Source organism: Leptosomus discolor, chromosome 7, assembly GCF_034619465.1.
Source record: "Leptosomus discolor isolate bLepDis1 chromosome 7, bLepDis1.hap2, whole genome shotgun sequence".
Lineage (NCBI taxonomy): Eukaryota > Metazoa > Chordata > Aves > Leptosomiformes > Leptosomidae > Leptosomus > Leptosomus discolor.
Genome location: NC_141397.1, coordinates 30,936,944 through 30,951,216, shown reverse-complemented (window position 1 = coordinate 30,951,216; position 14,273 = coordinate 30,936,944).

The window sequence follows — 14,273 nt, the reverse complement described above, 5'->3', positions numbered from 1 at the left end:
GGTATTTAAAGGCAAGATCATACCTCTGTGTGCTTTGGCATCTTCCTGAAAATAACAGGTTGCAAAAAACAACATCCAAATTACATTCTCCAAATGAGTTTAGGACCTGTCAGGGACTGTAATCAGTCAGTTCCTGCCCCTTGCTAAAGGGTGAGATAACCTTTACTGCAAGCAGTAAAGGACATTGGGGGCAGAGAGGTGGGGCAGTGGTGGCCCAGCCTGCAGCAGCACCGATAGTGGCGTCACTGCATGCCTCTGGCAATGCTGGTTTCTCAAGGCAATTGATCCTGTTGGTTTTGAATGAGGATCTTAAAAAATCCTTTGATATGACATTTGACAAATTGAACATGCCTCACGGTAACAGGTGAAAGGTGAGGTGTGACTAAAAAATGTGCAGCTGGCTTCTGTGTTGTAAGGAATTAATAACAGTGTGAAAGAACCGTGATGTTTTGCTCAAGGCTGGGTGAGCATTTCATTGGGAAACCTTCCTTTTTCATTGTTGAAAATGTGTGTTTGTGCGTGTGTGTATCTAGCCTGTGATGTCTCGGCCCCAAAGTGATGCATTTGAAAAGTTTGGACAGAACCACATGAATCTCCAGAGAGGAGCCAGCTCCTTTGTGTGGTTTAATCAGCAAAGCACAAGTGTTTTTCCAAGGGCCGTTTCTAATGCAGAAAAGGTGCTCTGTTTGCATGGATGCAGCTCCTCATGACCTTCCCCATCACTGCTCACCGCTAACCAGGGAAGAGGGTCATGGCAAGACACTTGGAGGTTGTGGCAAATGCAGCCAGGTTAGTTGTGTTTCGGGGTCTGCCGGGGGAGCAGTGCACCTCAGGTCTGTATGTGCACCTCCCTGTGATGCAGATACAGACCCGTGGTCCTGGTTCTGTATATTACATTTGTATGAGTGAGTGGTGTAATTGCTATAACTACCAATTCTGCAATAATTAGCAGAATTAGGTTAATGTCAAATCTATGTAAAAGAATTCAGAATTTGGTGCTCTCAGATATTTTTTTCCCCTCCGTTTCCCTGATTTTGCTTATTTAATATTGCATCAACTTGGTTTTTCAGCACAGTGTTTCTTTCAAGTTGCTTCTACCTTTGGGGTTACCCTGAGGCATTATTCTTCTAATCAAGCTTTTTATGGTGCAACAGAAGGATTTTTTTTTTTTTCTTGAAGTGAAAAAGAAAAGCTGATGCCCATGAACACCTACAGATATATGACTGCTGCTGGAGATTTCTCCTGTGTTACTAGTTTCAATTGAAGGTTGATGTGTAACAACTTTTTTTCAAATGTGAATGGAACAATTTGTTGCTGACTTACCTATAAGAGGTAACAGCATGATGCACAGGTCAGAAATCTGCCAATAACTAGCTGCAATGAGCAAGGTTCATCAGTATAGACTAAGAACTCTTGTTTTTCATTATTGAAAATGTTTTTCTAACACACAGTTGTTTTCATGAGGTGGTGAACCTGATGCTGTAGATTCTGTTACTCCTACTGAATTATAACTGTGCAAGGAAAGAGGAATTGTCATGTTACTCCCTCTGGATCCCAAATATGTTTCTAAAGTGTTTATCTTCCCTTCTCACAAGGCTTACTGAGCAGGGTTGCCCATCTTGCTCTTCCCAGATCTCTTCTGCTTCTTTCATTGTTACAGTTTCTAATGAATTGGAAGCAGTGAATTTAAGCATTTTAAGTCAGGGTTGCAGGTTGGTTAGTTGTCTTGAGACAAGGTTAAATTCACTGGTTTTTCACTGCTGCCAGTCATATTGTTAAGAGTTGTTAAGGAGAAATCTCAAAAAGTAGTAATCAAGGGGTAAATTTTGAGTAGGAGTTCTTACTGTTTTGGGCATTTATTTTGGAGTGGTTTTTTTGGGGTTTGCTTTTGGGGGTGTTTTGTGGTTTTTGTTGGTTTTTTTTTTTTTTTAATTAGTACAGAGCCTGTCAGTATTCAACATCTTCAGTGATCCAAAAGTAAATACAGTTAACGAGTTAACATTGCTGAAAGAATCAACAAATTATCTTATTGGCATCACGGAGACATGGTGGGATGTCTCCTATGACTGGAGTGTTGGAGTGGAAGGATACAGGCTCTTCATGAAGGACAGGCAAGGAGAGGGTATCACCCTCTATATCAGTGACCAGCTGGAGTGCATGGAGCTCTGCTTGGGGATGGATGAGAAGCCAACTGAGAGCTTATGGTCAGGACTAAAGGGAGGGCAGGGACAGGTGACATTATAGTGGGGGTCTGCTACAGTCCACCCAACCAGAGAGACCGAGCAGATGAGGCCCTCTATAGACAGGTAGGAGCAGCCTCACGTTCACAAGTCCTGGTCCTCATGGGGGACTTCAGCCACCCTGATGTCTGTTGGAGGGACAATACAGCAGGGCATAAGCAATCCAGGAGGTTCCTGGAATGCATTGATGATAACTTCCTTCTCCAAGTGATAGAGGAGCCAATGAGGAGAGGAGTGGAGCTATGCTGGACCTTGTTCTCACCAACAAGGAGGGGCTGGTGGGGAATGTGAAGCTCAAGGGAAGCCTTGGCTGCAGTGACCATGAGATGGTGGAGTTCAAGATCCTTAGGGCAGTGAGGAGGGTGCACAGCAAGCTTGCTACCCTGGACTTCAGGAGAGCAGAGTTTGGCCTCTTCAGGGACCTCCTTGGATGAGTACCATGGGATAAAAACCTGGAGGGAAGAGGGGACCAAGAAAGCTGGTTAATCTTCAAGGATCACCTCCTCCCTCTTCATCAGGATGCATCACTCCTGAGCTTGAAGTCAGGCAAAAATGCCAGGAGGCCTGCATGGATGAACAAGGAACTCCTGGACAAACTCAAACATGACAAGGAAGCCTATAGAGGGTGGAAGCAAGGGCAGGTAGCCTGGGAGGAATATAGAGAAATTGTCCGAGCAGCCAGAGATCAGATTAGGAAAGCCAAAGCCTGATAGAATTAAATCTGGCCAGGGACATCAAGGGCAACAAGAAAAGCTTCTATAGGTACATTGGTGATAAAAGGAAGACAAGGGATATTGTGGACCCTCTCCGGAAGGAAACAGGAGACCTGGTCAGATGTGATATGGAGAAGGCTGAGGTACTCAATGACTTTTTTGCCTCAGTCTTCACTGGCAAGTGCTCCAGGTACACTGCTGAAGTAGCAGAAGGCAAAGGCAGGGACTGGGAGAATGAAGAACTGCCCATGGGAGGAGAAGATCAGGTTTGAGACCATCTAAGGAACCTGAAGGTGCACAAGTCCATGGGACCTGATGAGATGCATCCGTGGGTCCTGAGAAGACTGGTGGATGAAGTTGCTGAGCCACCATCCATCATATCTGAGAAGTCGTGGCAATCTGGTGAGGTTCCCGCTGACTGGAAAAGAGGAAACAAAACCCCTGTATTTAAAAAGTTAAAAATAAAAAAAAAAAGACCTGGGGAACTACAGGCCAGTCTCACCTCTGTGCGCAGCAAAATCGTGGAGTGGATCCTCCTGGAAAATGTGCTAGGGCACATGGAAAATTGGGAGGTGATTGGTGACAGCCAACATAGCTTCACCAAGGGCAAATCATGCCTGACAAATTTGGTGGCCTTCTACAATGGGGTTACAGTGTTGGTAGATAACGGAAGAGCAACTGACATCATCTACCCGGACTTGTGCAAAGCATTTGACACTGTCCTGCATGACATCCTTGTCTCTAAATTGGAGAGACATGGATTTGACAGTTGGACCACACGGTAGATCAGGAATTGGCTGGATGGTTGCACTCAGAATCATGGTCAACGGCTTGATGTCCGAGTGGAGACCAGTCATGAGTGGCGTTCCTCAAGGGTCAGTATTTGGACTGGTGCTGTTCAGCATCTTTGTTAGCAACACAGACAGGGGCATCCAGTGCACCCTCAGCAAGTTTGCCAACGACACCAAGCTGTATGGTGCAGTCGACATGCTGGAGGGAAGGGAGGCCGTACCAGAGGGACCTTGACAGGCTGGAGAGGTGGGTCTGTGTGAACCTCATGAAGTTCAACAAGGCCAAGTGCAAGGTCCTGCCCCTGGGTCAGGGTAATCCCAAACACAGATACAGGCTGAGTGATGACTGGATCGAGAGCAGCCCTGCAGAGAAGGGCTTGGGGGTGTTTGTGGATGAAAAACTGGACATGAGCTGGCAATGTGCGCTCGCAGCCCAGGAGGTCAATCACATCCTGGGCTGCATCAGCAGTGTGGCCAGCAGGTCAAGGGAGGTGATTCTCCCCCTCTGCTCTGCTCTCCTCAGACCCCACCTGCAGTTCTGCGTTCAACTCTGGGGCTCCCAGCATAAGAAGGATATGGTCCTGCTTGAGCAGGTCCAGAGGAGGCCACGAAGATTATCAGGGAGCTGGAGCACCTCCCCTGAGAGGACAGGCTGAGAGAGTTGGGGTTGTTCAGCCTGGAGAAGAGAAGGCTCCAGGGAGCCCTTAGAGCAGCCTTCCAGTGCTTAAAGGGGGCCTGCAGGAAAGCTGGGGAGGGACTCTTGATCATGGAGTGGAGTGATAGGACAAGGGGTAACAATTTCAAACTGAAAAGGGGTAGATTTAGATTAGATATTAGGAAGAAGTTCTTCACTGTGAGGGTGGTGAGGCATTGGCGCAGGTTGCCCAGAGAAGCTGTGGCTGCCCCCTCCCTGGCAGTGTTCAAGGCCAGGCTGGATGGGGCTTGGAGCAACCTGGTCTAGTGGAAGGTGTCCCTGCCCATGGCAGGGGGTTGGAACTAGGTGGTCTTTAAGGTCCCTTCCAACTGAAGCCATTCTATAATTCTATGAAATGAGATCAGATTGCTAAAGAATAAATAATGGTGAGGACAGAGGTGTGTTACAGGTTTATTTCATTTAGCGACATTTTTTTTCAATAGGCCCCAGCCAACAAGGCAAGTTACATGTACACAATAAAGGAATAAAAGCCATACTTAAGCAGTGGAGGCTGCATCCTGGGAAACGGTCTTTCTCCAGCTGTTTCCTTCTGCAAATTCCTGAACGTGACCTCAGTCAAAATATTAACATCCATTACAGAATATAACTGAATTAGAGAGGGTAAAGAAATAAACCATAATGTTTACTGCTAGGAAAAATCCCTCCCTATGAAGAGCACAATCCTTTCAGATGCCTGATCTGTTTATTTTATCAAAAAGAAGGATACAGGAGTAACTTGCAGTTTATAGTTTCATAGGGGAAAAAAAAATGCTAGGTCCTAAAGCAGTAACTAATGGCATGGACAGAAGCATAACTAGAGACCGTGTCTTGATGCCAAAACAAAATTAATCACTGGATTTACTGGTATTTAAAAAGCTGATGGATTAAAAATAACCCTAGTTACAATTATCCAGTGGTTCTTCTTAGCCTTGTGTTCTCTTGAGTCTTAATTTTCCAGATTATGTATTGATACTGGACTTCTAGGGAGAAGCATATATGACTTTATCACTATGGAGGTGGATCGCCGCCTTCCACTGTGAGGTGGTGGAAGATGTTTGATCTCACTGTTAAAATGCAGGAGATTACAGCATGACGGGCACATTTGTACAAACTTCATAGACTGTTTGTCTCACTCGTGTGCAGAAGATGGAAAGCTGTGCAAGTATCCACGAGGCATCTTTAATCAGGAGAATATAAGTGAACTCTGCCTTAACCGAATTAGAGTTTTGAAGGACACCTGATAGAAATCTGGTAGTGACTGAGACTGTTTGCTAATCCCTGAAGCAGGATAGCTTGTGATGGTGCTGTCTTATACTATCTCTGTGGAGGGACAACTTCACTCATTCTCTGTACCCATTCGGTCCAGATGCCTTGATTGAGGCTGAGACTGGCACCTGGAACTCCAGTAGGTGTGAGACAAGCAATTCTTTCTTCTTACACTTCTGTGCCTATGCAATGGCTGGAGGTGAAAACTTACTTTGCATTTTAACAATCCAGTGCAAGTATTCCAAAGGTGAGCTGTGCAGGTAGGCACAGTGCTAAGAGGTTTTGACAGCAAGTAATGGTAACTGCAGTGAGTTGTGCTGCAATTGTGATATGTAGCCTCCTTTCCCTCTCACCTCCAAATAGGCAAGTGTTGTGCAGGGTATTTATTGAAAAGGTTTTCATGTACTAAGAATATTGTGAATAAATGATACTAAAGTGATTTTTTAAAATGTGGTTCTTTTCTTCCCTAGCTGGTGTTTTTTATATTTCTTTCACCTGAAAGCAAGCTGGGGTCATGAAATGAAGCTCAGTGGAGCTAGGATCAAAGCAAGGGACATTGTTTGTCAGATGGTGGAGGAACTAGTTGTCAGAAGTTTATGCAGGCTCAAGAGAAGGCTGCATATTAAGGTAAAACTGAGGGTAACTAAATGCAACATCCAGCCCAAGAGATCCTCAAATGAAAAATGGGATTAAAGGATAATTCATCTCGGAAGGGATCTTGAGAAGTCTCTAGTCCAATATCCTGCTGAAAGCAGGGCCACCTAGCTCATACCAGTTTACTCAGAGCTTTATCCAGTTCGATTTTGAAAGCCCCCAAGGACAGAGCCTGCACAACCTCTCTGAGCAACCTGCTTCAGTGCTTGACACTCCTCATGGTGAAAAAGTGTTTCCTTATATTCAGTCTGAACTTCCCTTGTTTTGACTTTTGCCTGTGTCTCTCGTCCTCCCATTAGGTACCACTATCAAGCCAGGCTTTTGATAACCTTCACAAATAGCTGGAGAAAAAAGCAAGAGAGTATTAGTTAGAGGCTGACGTATTACGTGTTTTTATGTGCATATAAATTAAAGACTTCTAAATTGTTACTTTTCTCTGGGCATCAGCTTATGGCCACCTTTGTAAACAGGGCACTAGACTAGATGCATCCTTGGTGGGACTGGGTTATGATAAACATGTTGACTGGTACCCTTTGTTGGAGTAGTGTGGGAGGGAAAGATGTTGATCCTATCTGAAACAGCTGCAGAACACTTAAACCCAAATGTGGCTGGTTATTTTCATTGCTGTTTGAACAATAAGCAAATTCTTATACTGTTGTGGTTTGGGGGTCGTGTTTTTTGGGTTTTTTTTTTTTTTAAGGTGCTGCAGAATACTTTTTAGGCAGAATTACTTTTAGTTTTACGATCTTACCAAAGGAGATCATTTGGGAAATTGTTTAATTTACAGAAGTAGACTCAGTGCTAAAGACTTGTGAGATAAGATTGCACAACAGGAGACCGAAACTGCTGTTTTAAAAACAAGCTATTTTTTTGTTAGCAGCAAGGACCAGATTTTCAGGAAAGGTGAAGGATGCTAAGACTATTTCATTCTTTCCTTGTGAGCTGAGGGTTGTAACTGCCCTAGGGCATCTTGTGTCAGGTGCAACTATTTGTTTTGGGAAAAGCATCTGTAGTAGTGTCCCTTCAGGAACTTTATTTGTATTTTGCAAAGAGTTTTCTTCTCTTTCATGGAGATTAGCTTGGGAGAAAAGGAAAGTCAAAGATTCTGTTTCTTCAGAGCCAAATTCCGCAGGAAGAAGAAGAGTTTTGTGGACTGTACTTAGTGCTTAATGTTCCAGCAAGCTTCGTGGAGCTTATTTTATGTTGTTGTTATTTTGGGTTGTAATGAGGCAAATCTTGGCCTTTTCTGGAGAATCTGGGAAAAAATATAAAGTCAAGATCTTTTGTGTATAGATAAGGGTATGCAGAGTTACATATCAGAAGTTCTAAATATAACTGAAATCATGGTTTGTGATTTAGGCCAGACTTTCAGCACTACTGGAGACTCAGCCACTTTTTTTCCTCAGAAGTCCAATATAATTTAGGAAGCTGAATAAGTTTTTATCACTTCACAGCTGGGGATACTGAGGCACAGAAAGACTACAAGACTGAATGAGTGGTAACCTGCTGCCTCTCAGGGATGTCTCAAAAGAAAGTATTTATCTCAGTTTTTCCAGAGATGAGGGTGTGGGGAGCCATGAAGAGGAGATGAAGGAGATCATGAGAAAGAGAAAGATGTTATGGAAAGTTAAGATACCTGTGGTAGGTCAGAAAGAATTGATGTGTTTTGGGGGTGTGTTCTTTGTAGGCCTACAGTTCAATGTAGAATAACTTGGGAATGGTAAAGTTGAAACAGGTCCTGCTGTCCTCACTTGAGCCTTGTGCAAAGTTGAGGTCCACTTTTATCACAGGGAGGATAAAGAAGCCATGTAGTAAGCTGTTACTGGACAATTTGCCCACAGAGAGCCCTTCTTTCTAGTTGTCATTAATGAGGTGTTTGGCAAGGCCCAAATCCCATGCTTGTTTCTGGTCGTTGTAGGCGTTATTTGGGTTGTCTCATTCTCTCCAATAGCATTAAATGCTTTTGGAATCCTATTACACTTTTAGCCTTATTAAAATCTGATGACAGTGATTTCCATGAGCTAATGATGGAAAAATTAATTAAAAGTTGAGAAATTAACCCATGATGCACAGCCAATAGCGAGGTGGAGAAATGACCTTTGCAGAAAAGCTGTCAGAAGTCACCTGTTTTATGTGTCTTCATTTCTAAGGACATTTCAGAGCTGGCTAAATCAACCCAGAGGTCCACTGTGTAAGGAGAATATCCAGCTGCTCAAATAAGGCAGCTTTGAGCCTCTTCAGTACATAGAAGAGAATGATCTAATTCTGTTTTACTTAAATAGTCATCTAGAAGTGGTTTGTGCAACTTCCAAAGAGAATTGTGTGCCATCTGTTTAACAACAGGGTACTGTAACACCTAGTCATTAGGTAATGTAACATAATGTAATGTTAGTAGATGAATGTAATGAAAATACTGTAGATAAATAAGAGACACCTTCTCTAAAGCTGTAAGGACAGAGAAGATGGTTTATACCTTGCCTTTTCTGCTCAGTTTTTCAGTGTACAAGAACATGGTAAGCTGGGAAGAGTATGAAGCTGTGCAGCCCTTGTTTCTTCTGTAGAAAGCTACCAGATTGCTTAAGCACTTCACTTTGACTTCCTGTTAATTGTACCAACCGAAGGAGTGAAGAAAAGACCAAGCATGTGATTCTTTACTATTCCTGCCCTTTATTGGGAGGTACTCTAATTTTGGCTATGTGGATTTGGATGGAAATTTGAATTCCTATCTCTGAAGTGATATAAAAGCCTTTACAGAAGCTCCTATTTAAGTTTGAGAGGTGTAATTTGATACAATTTAAATGGGATTGGGTTGTGCCTTCCATGGATTGAACCTGGGAAAATAATAAAAGATCATTCAACCAGCTTAATTAACAAAACAGAGACGTCACCCAAAAAGACAGCCTTGATTCATTCTCCTTATCTGCTCTGTGCCCCTGTGCTTTCTTTTCTGTTACCAATGGTGCTTAACGGCCTCCTGGGGAGCTGATTCAACTTGCTGATGTGGCAGAAAACTTTCTTTTCCTGCTAGACTGAAGAATTAAAACACTTCAGTGGAGGTCAGATGAGACTGGAACTGATGTAGGGAAGCAGTTGGCAGCACACAGTTGAGAACAGAGTCATGTCAGTGGCAGTGAGCTGCTTGGTCACCTCATCTCATCTCATCTTGTTGCTCCATATCTCACTGGAAAGACATAAATTGAAATGATGGGTTGTAGTTTTTCTTTGTCTCTGTAAGGACAAATTGGCAGTAATTAGTCCAAATGGAGCTGATGGTGGTTTTAGGCCAGATACAATAATGCTGTCTCAGAAGAGCCCCTGTGCAGGTTCTGGCACTAGTGGGCCTGGCAGCATCAGAGCTGTGGATTGCAGGGTTACAGCTCCAAAATGCACTAGGGGCTTCCCCCTAAGCCACATTGTTTTAGTGGAAACTCTCATGCCACCTCAGCCTTGTCCATAGTTACTGACGGTGCCAGGGACTGGCATTTGAGAGCAGGCAGGAAAGTACAGGCCAGCAAAGCAGATGTGCAGTTTGCAGTGGTAACCTGCTGGGGAAAGACAGACAAATGGGATTAGCTGATGCATTGATTTGGTAGTGTGTTTAGTAGGAGGTGCAGGCTTGGGTATTTTTCCTGCTTTTATCAACACAGTAATTTCCATGCTCTACTTTGTACTCTTGTTCCACATCCTTTCATGTCCCAATGGCATGATGTCCTTTCAGCCTTCCCTTTCTGTGTCTGTTTCTCCTGTCACTGTTTTCTAAATGCATGTTTGTCACTATTTCATAAGACAGCTTTAGTCTCCCTTCCACAGAGAGTCATCTGAAAGAGGTCAGGAGGGAAGGAGCTCACCTGAACTTTGCCAGGATGGAGTAGATAGAAGTATTTTCTTATCTGTAAAGTGTCAGGCTCTCAGCTTTCTGCCAGAGGGCAAAAATGCTTGCTCAGAGATAATGTGACCTTATTCAACTGTTGAGATCTTTGGCTTACCAAGCAGCATATTTGACCCCATAACTTCATGGCTTCCCACAGCCTTTCTAAAATGGAGTGCTTCATTTAGGGAAGGATCTATGAAAAAACAAGTGCCATAGTGCCACAGATACCAGAGCTCACCTGCTTTTTAAAGGGTGTTCACTGTAGTATCTTAATTCCAGCAGGTTCTGAGAAAATGGGAGAGTGCTTAGCAGAGGCACGTCAGCTCTTCTGCAGAACCCATGGAGAACACATTGCAGTCAAATGTGGAAGATGCAAAGCAAAATTATTTTATTATTTTCTTCTGTCACTTCTTCAAAATGTTTCAAGTTTCTGCAGCTCTCCGTCATTTTTAAGCTTTTGTATGACACACCAAGTGCTGGAATTATTAACACAGCACAGCAACATTGCCTGCAAGAATACAATTTCAACTCATGAGAGGAATAAACAGAAGTGTTGCTCAGAAATAAACTGTGTGCTTTAAAAATGGTTTGTGAGTAGCATAATAACATCATAGATTTAATGTACAGGAGGATCTTTCTTATACCAAGGAAACATGCTCTACTATGAATTGTTTTCCCTTTTTTAGGAATCAATATTACTAAAGCTAGTGGCAGCTGTGTTATCAACTTCAATATGAGCACCTATGAGGAGTGCCAGAGCTCATATTTTCTGCCTTTTTTAATCTTACATGAGCAAAGAAGTCATCTTCCTCCCCTTCTAGAATGCTCCTCTTGAGGCAAATATCACAGCAGTAAATTGGGTTCATCCAGCATTTTTGGTTCTCCATGAATACCTTTTTGGTACATGCCTCTGCACCAACTTCATAACTTCATCGTTGGTATCACTCTTGGTGAGTTTTCCATATCAACAGCCCTTGAGCACAGCAGCTGTGGATGGATCAAGCAAGAGCTTTCTTTAGCATCTTGATTATTCTTTTGAATATCCATGGATCCTGCTCAGTTTGGTAAGTAATGGTAAGTTAGTTATGGTAAGTGCTGTTTATCTTTGTGAATGCAGGTCTGGATGGGTATGAAGGATGTTTAACCAGTCAAAGGGATGGCTTGCACACGTTCAACGTGTGTTTTGTGAAACCTTGTTAATCCATAGTGAGCCCGTCGGAAGAATAGGATCACTTTGAACCTTTGCCACTGTCAGCACATGAGTGAGAGAATTCTTGTCAGGGTGTTCTTGTAAGATGCAGGTCATCCATCTTCAAATCACTGCCGTGATTTGCACTGTATTTCAAGAAAGATTATTTTTTATTTGGGGAGAGGAGGGATGTTTCAGTAAAGAAGTCAATGATCATCTCTTGGGATATTTACCAAAAAGGCCATGCTAAGGCAATAATAGGTTCTGTACAGTGTTGAGGTCTGTCTGTTTGACTCTAGCTTTGGTCTGGATAGTCATAAGGTTTTCAATGAGATTGCTGTTGCTTGTTCCTGCCTTAAATGTAGGTATTGGTTGTATCAGTCTTGATTCTTTAAATGTGTCTGTTACTATTTGCCTACCGTCAGTAGAGAGGGGAGTTGTAGAGCTCATAAATGTCACTCCCTCTTATCTGACTTCCCTTTGGGATGAAGATGTTATTAAAATTTTGTGGAGCCAGTTGAATTTTTGGGGTGGAATACTTTCCTGCTGGAAAATATTAACTTGCCAGCACTGAAACATCCAACGTTGCTGTGTTACTGTGTCAAAATGTTTGACAGAAACCAGGGAGAGAGGCTGGGCAGCCTCTGTGGTTTCCTGCCAGCCTGCACCCCGTTGGCTCCCTGGAAGAGCCTTTCTGCCTAAGCACGCAGCTAACCTGCTGCTGACTTACAGCCCTCCTAGCCCAGCTCCCTCAGTTCCTGATTGTCCTGGTAAATCACGGGACTGAGGAGTCCATCTTGTGAGAAAGGACTAGGAGAGGTTGGCTTGTTCAGCCTAACAAATACAAGGCAGGAGGTGACCTGTTTTGCCATGCATAAACATATCAGGAGGGTAAATGCTGCAGTTGAAGAGCTGTTTCAGGTGCTGGCTCAGGGACAGAAAGCTTTATGTACATTTAGACTACAAAAGGGAGGACAACGTTGAAATAGCCTTCAGAGGGGAATAGTGAACCAAAAGAAAAAAATTTTTTTAAGATGAGACTGGATAGTGTATGAAAGGGATTATGTGATCTGATGGGGATAACTGGGAGCTGGATGCAGTGATCCAAAGTACTCCTTCCAGTACTTCCCCCCCCCCCCCCCCCCCCCCGAGACAGAGCAAACTGGGCAAAAATGAGTATTTCAAAATTACTTCCTCTTGTAATTTTTACTACTTACATCCTATCTTCAGATGATTTCCCTTTCTCCTCATCCTGCCGACAGAGGAAAAGAAATGTTTTCACAGAGGCAGCATTGCATTTTACAGCCTGATCTAAACTCCAATGACATCGAGAAGCATCTGTCTCTCTCTAGGCCATTCTTGTTCTCCATTGTTTGGTTACATGCAGTTTCCTCGTTTAACAGCATGAGGCCAGGAATGGAAATAGTGGGTGGGTTTGCATCACCACAAGCCTCTAGGTGGTTCATACTCCTAGGTAATGTATATTCCTTCCCATCACAACTTTCTTTAGGCTCTTAGAATTTGATATTGAAGCTCCTATTACACCTGTATTTTAGCCTGCAGTTATGCAGTTACTTTTTAAATCCAGCGTAAATATACAATGCTGCAAATAGCTTTCTGGCACATTCCTATGCTTGACTTCTTTTTCCCACCCTCTAACTTTTGCCTCTGTGACATTTGTCTGTCTATGCAGTCAGACAAGTCAGGGAAACTATTTTGCTGAAAAAGAACTCAAAACAAAGCAGTTGATTTCTGCTGGATTTGTTTCTCATCCTAGCTGATTGTGCAGCTGTGCAAATGCCCAAGGGGAAAGGATAGTAGTGGCTGTAGGAATGCCAAGGTGTGGAGGATGGACTATACTGTTCAGCAGTGATCTGGCTTTATCTTGTGACCTTAAAAGCAACTGAGCTGTAATGAAGATGGAGGCACACAAAGCAGAACGGATGCCAGAAATGGAGGCAGAGCTTGCCTTACCCTTGTCAACAAAGGAGCCACTTGTAACTCAAGATGCTGACTCCCACCCGGGAGACAGGAAATTCTGGTCCTACGCAGCATGCCTGCTACTTGGTAGGTAAAGCTGTGATTTGTGGCTAACCAGAAAGGTACTGTTAGCACAGCAATCGGGATTTCTGTTGAGAAAAAACATTAAGGGACTATATAAAGGAAGAAATATTCTTTGACTTAAAAGTAGGTGTCAGATGATCAGCCAGGAGAGCTGTGGTTATCTGCTGCTTTTCTTGGGACTAAAAACTGAGCCCCTGTAATGCAATGTTTGTCTAATGCAGGTATAAGTACTTTGTAAGAAAATCCTGATGGCTTCTGCTGTTTATGAGGTACTGAAAGAGTTAAGAGGAAACTCCATCTCTACTCAGCCTAGCAGCATCCAGTTCAAAAGATAAAAGCACCCCTCAGCATGAACAGGCTGCAAAATGTATTTGAAAATAAATTCTTTAATGCCAATTGTCATTACGAATTTATTTTCAAATATGTTTTGCAGTTTGCTCATGCTGAGAGGTCCTTTTATCTTTGTAACTTCCAGACTGTGGGGCTGAACAAAATAGGTATCTTTCCTTTAAAATAAAGTGGAAAACATTGGAGCAAGATTGTATCTGTCACAGATTATAATATTTATGTGTTTCTCGTCAAACCCAAATTCTCCAGGGACTCTCAGATTCACATGAGGTCTCGGAGTCCTTGATGTTGTGTCTGGGTATGTGATTGCTTTAATGGAAGACTGTGCTGTTTGCATTTGCTCTACTGACACTCCATTACACTTGGTCACATGTACATAAAAGACAGTCTAAAGCTGTTTATAAGGATGATCCTTTCTGTAACACGATGAGTCAATGTGTCAG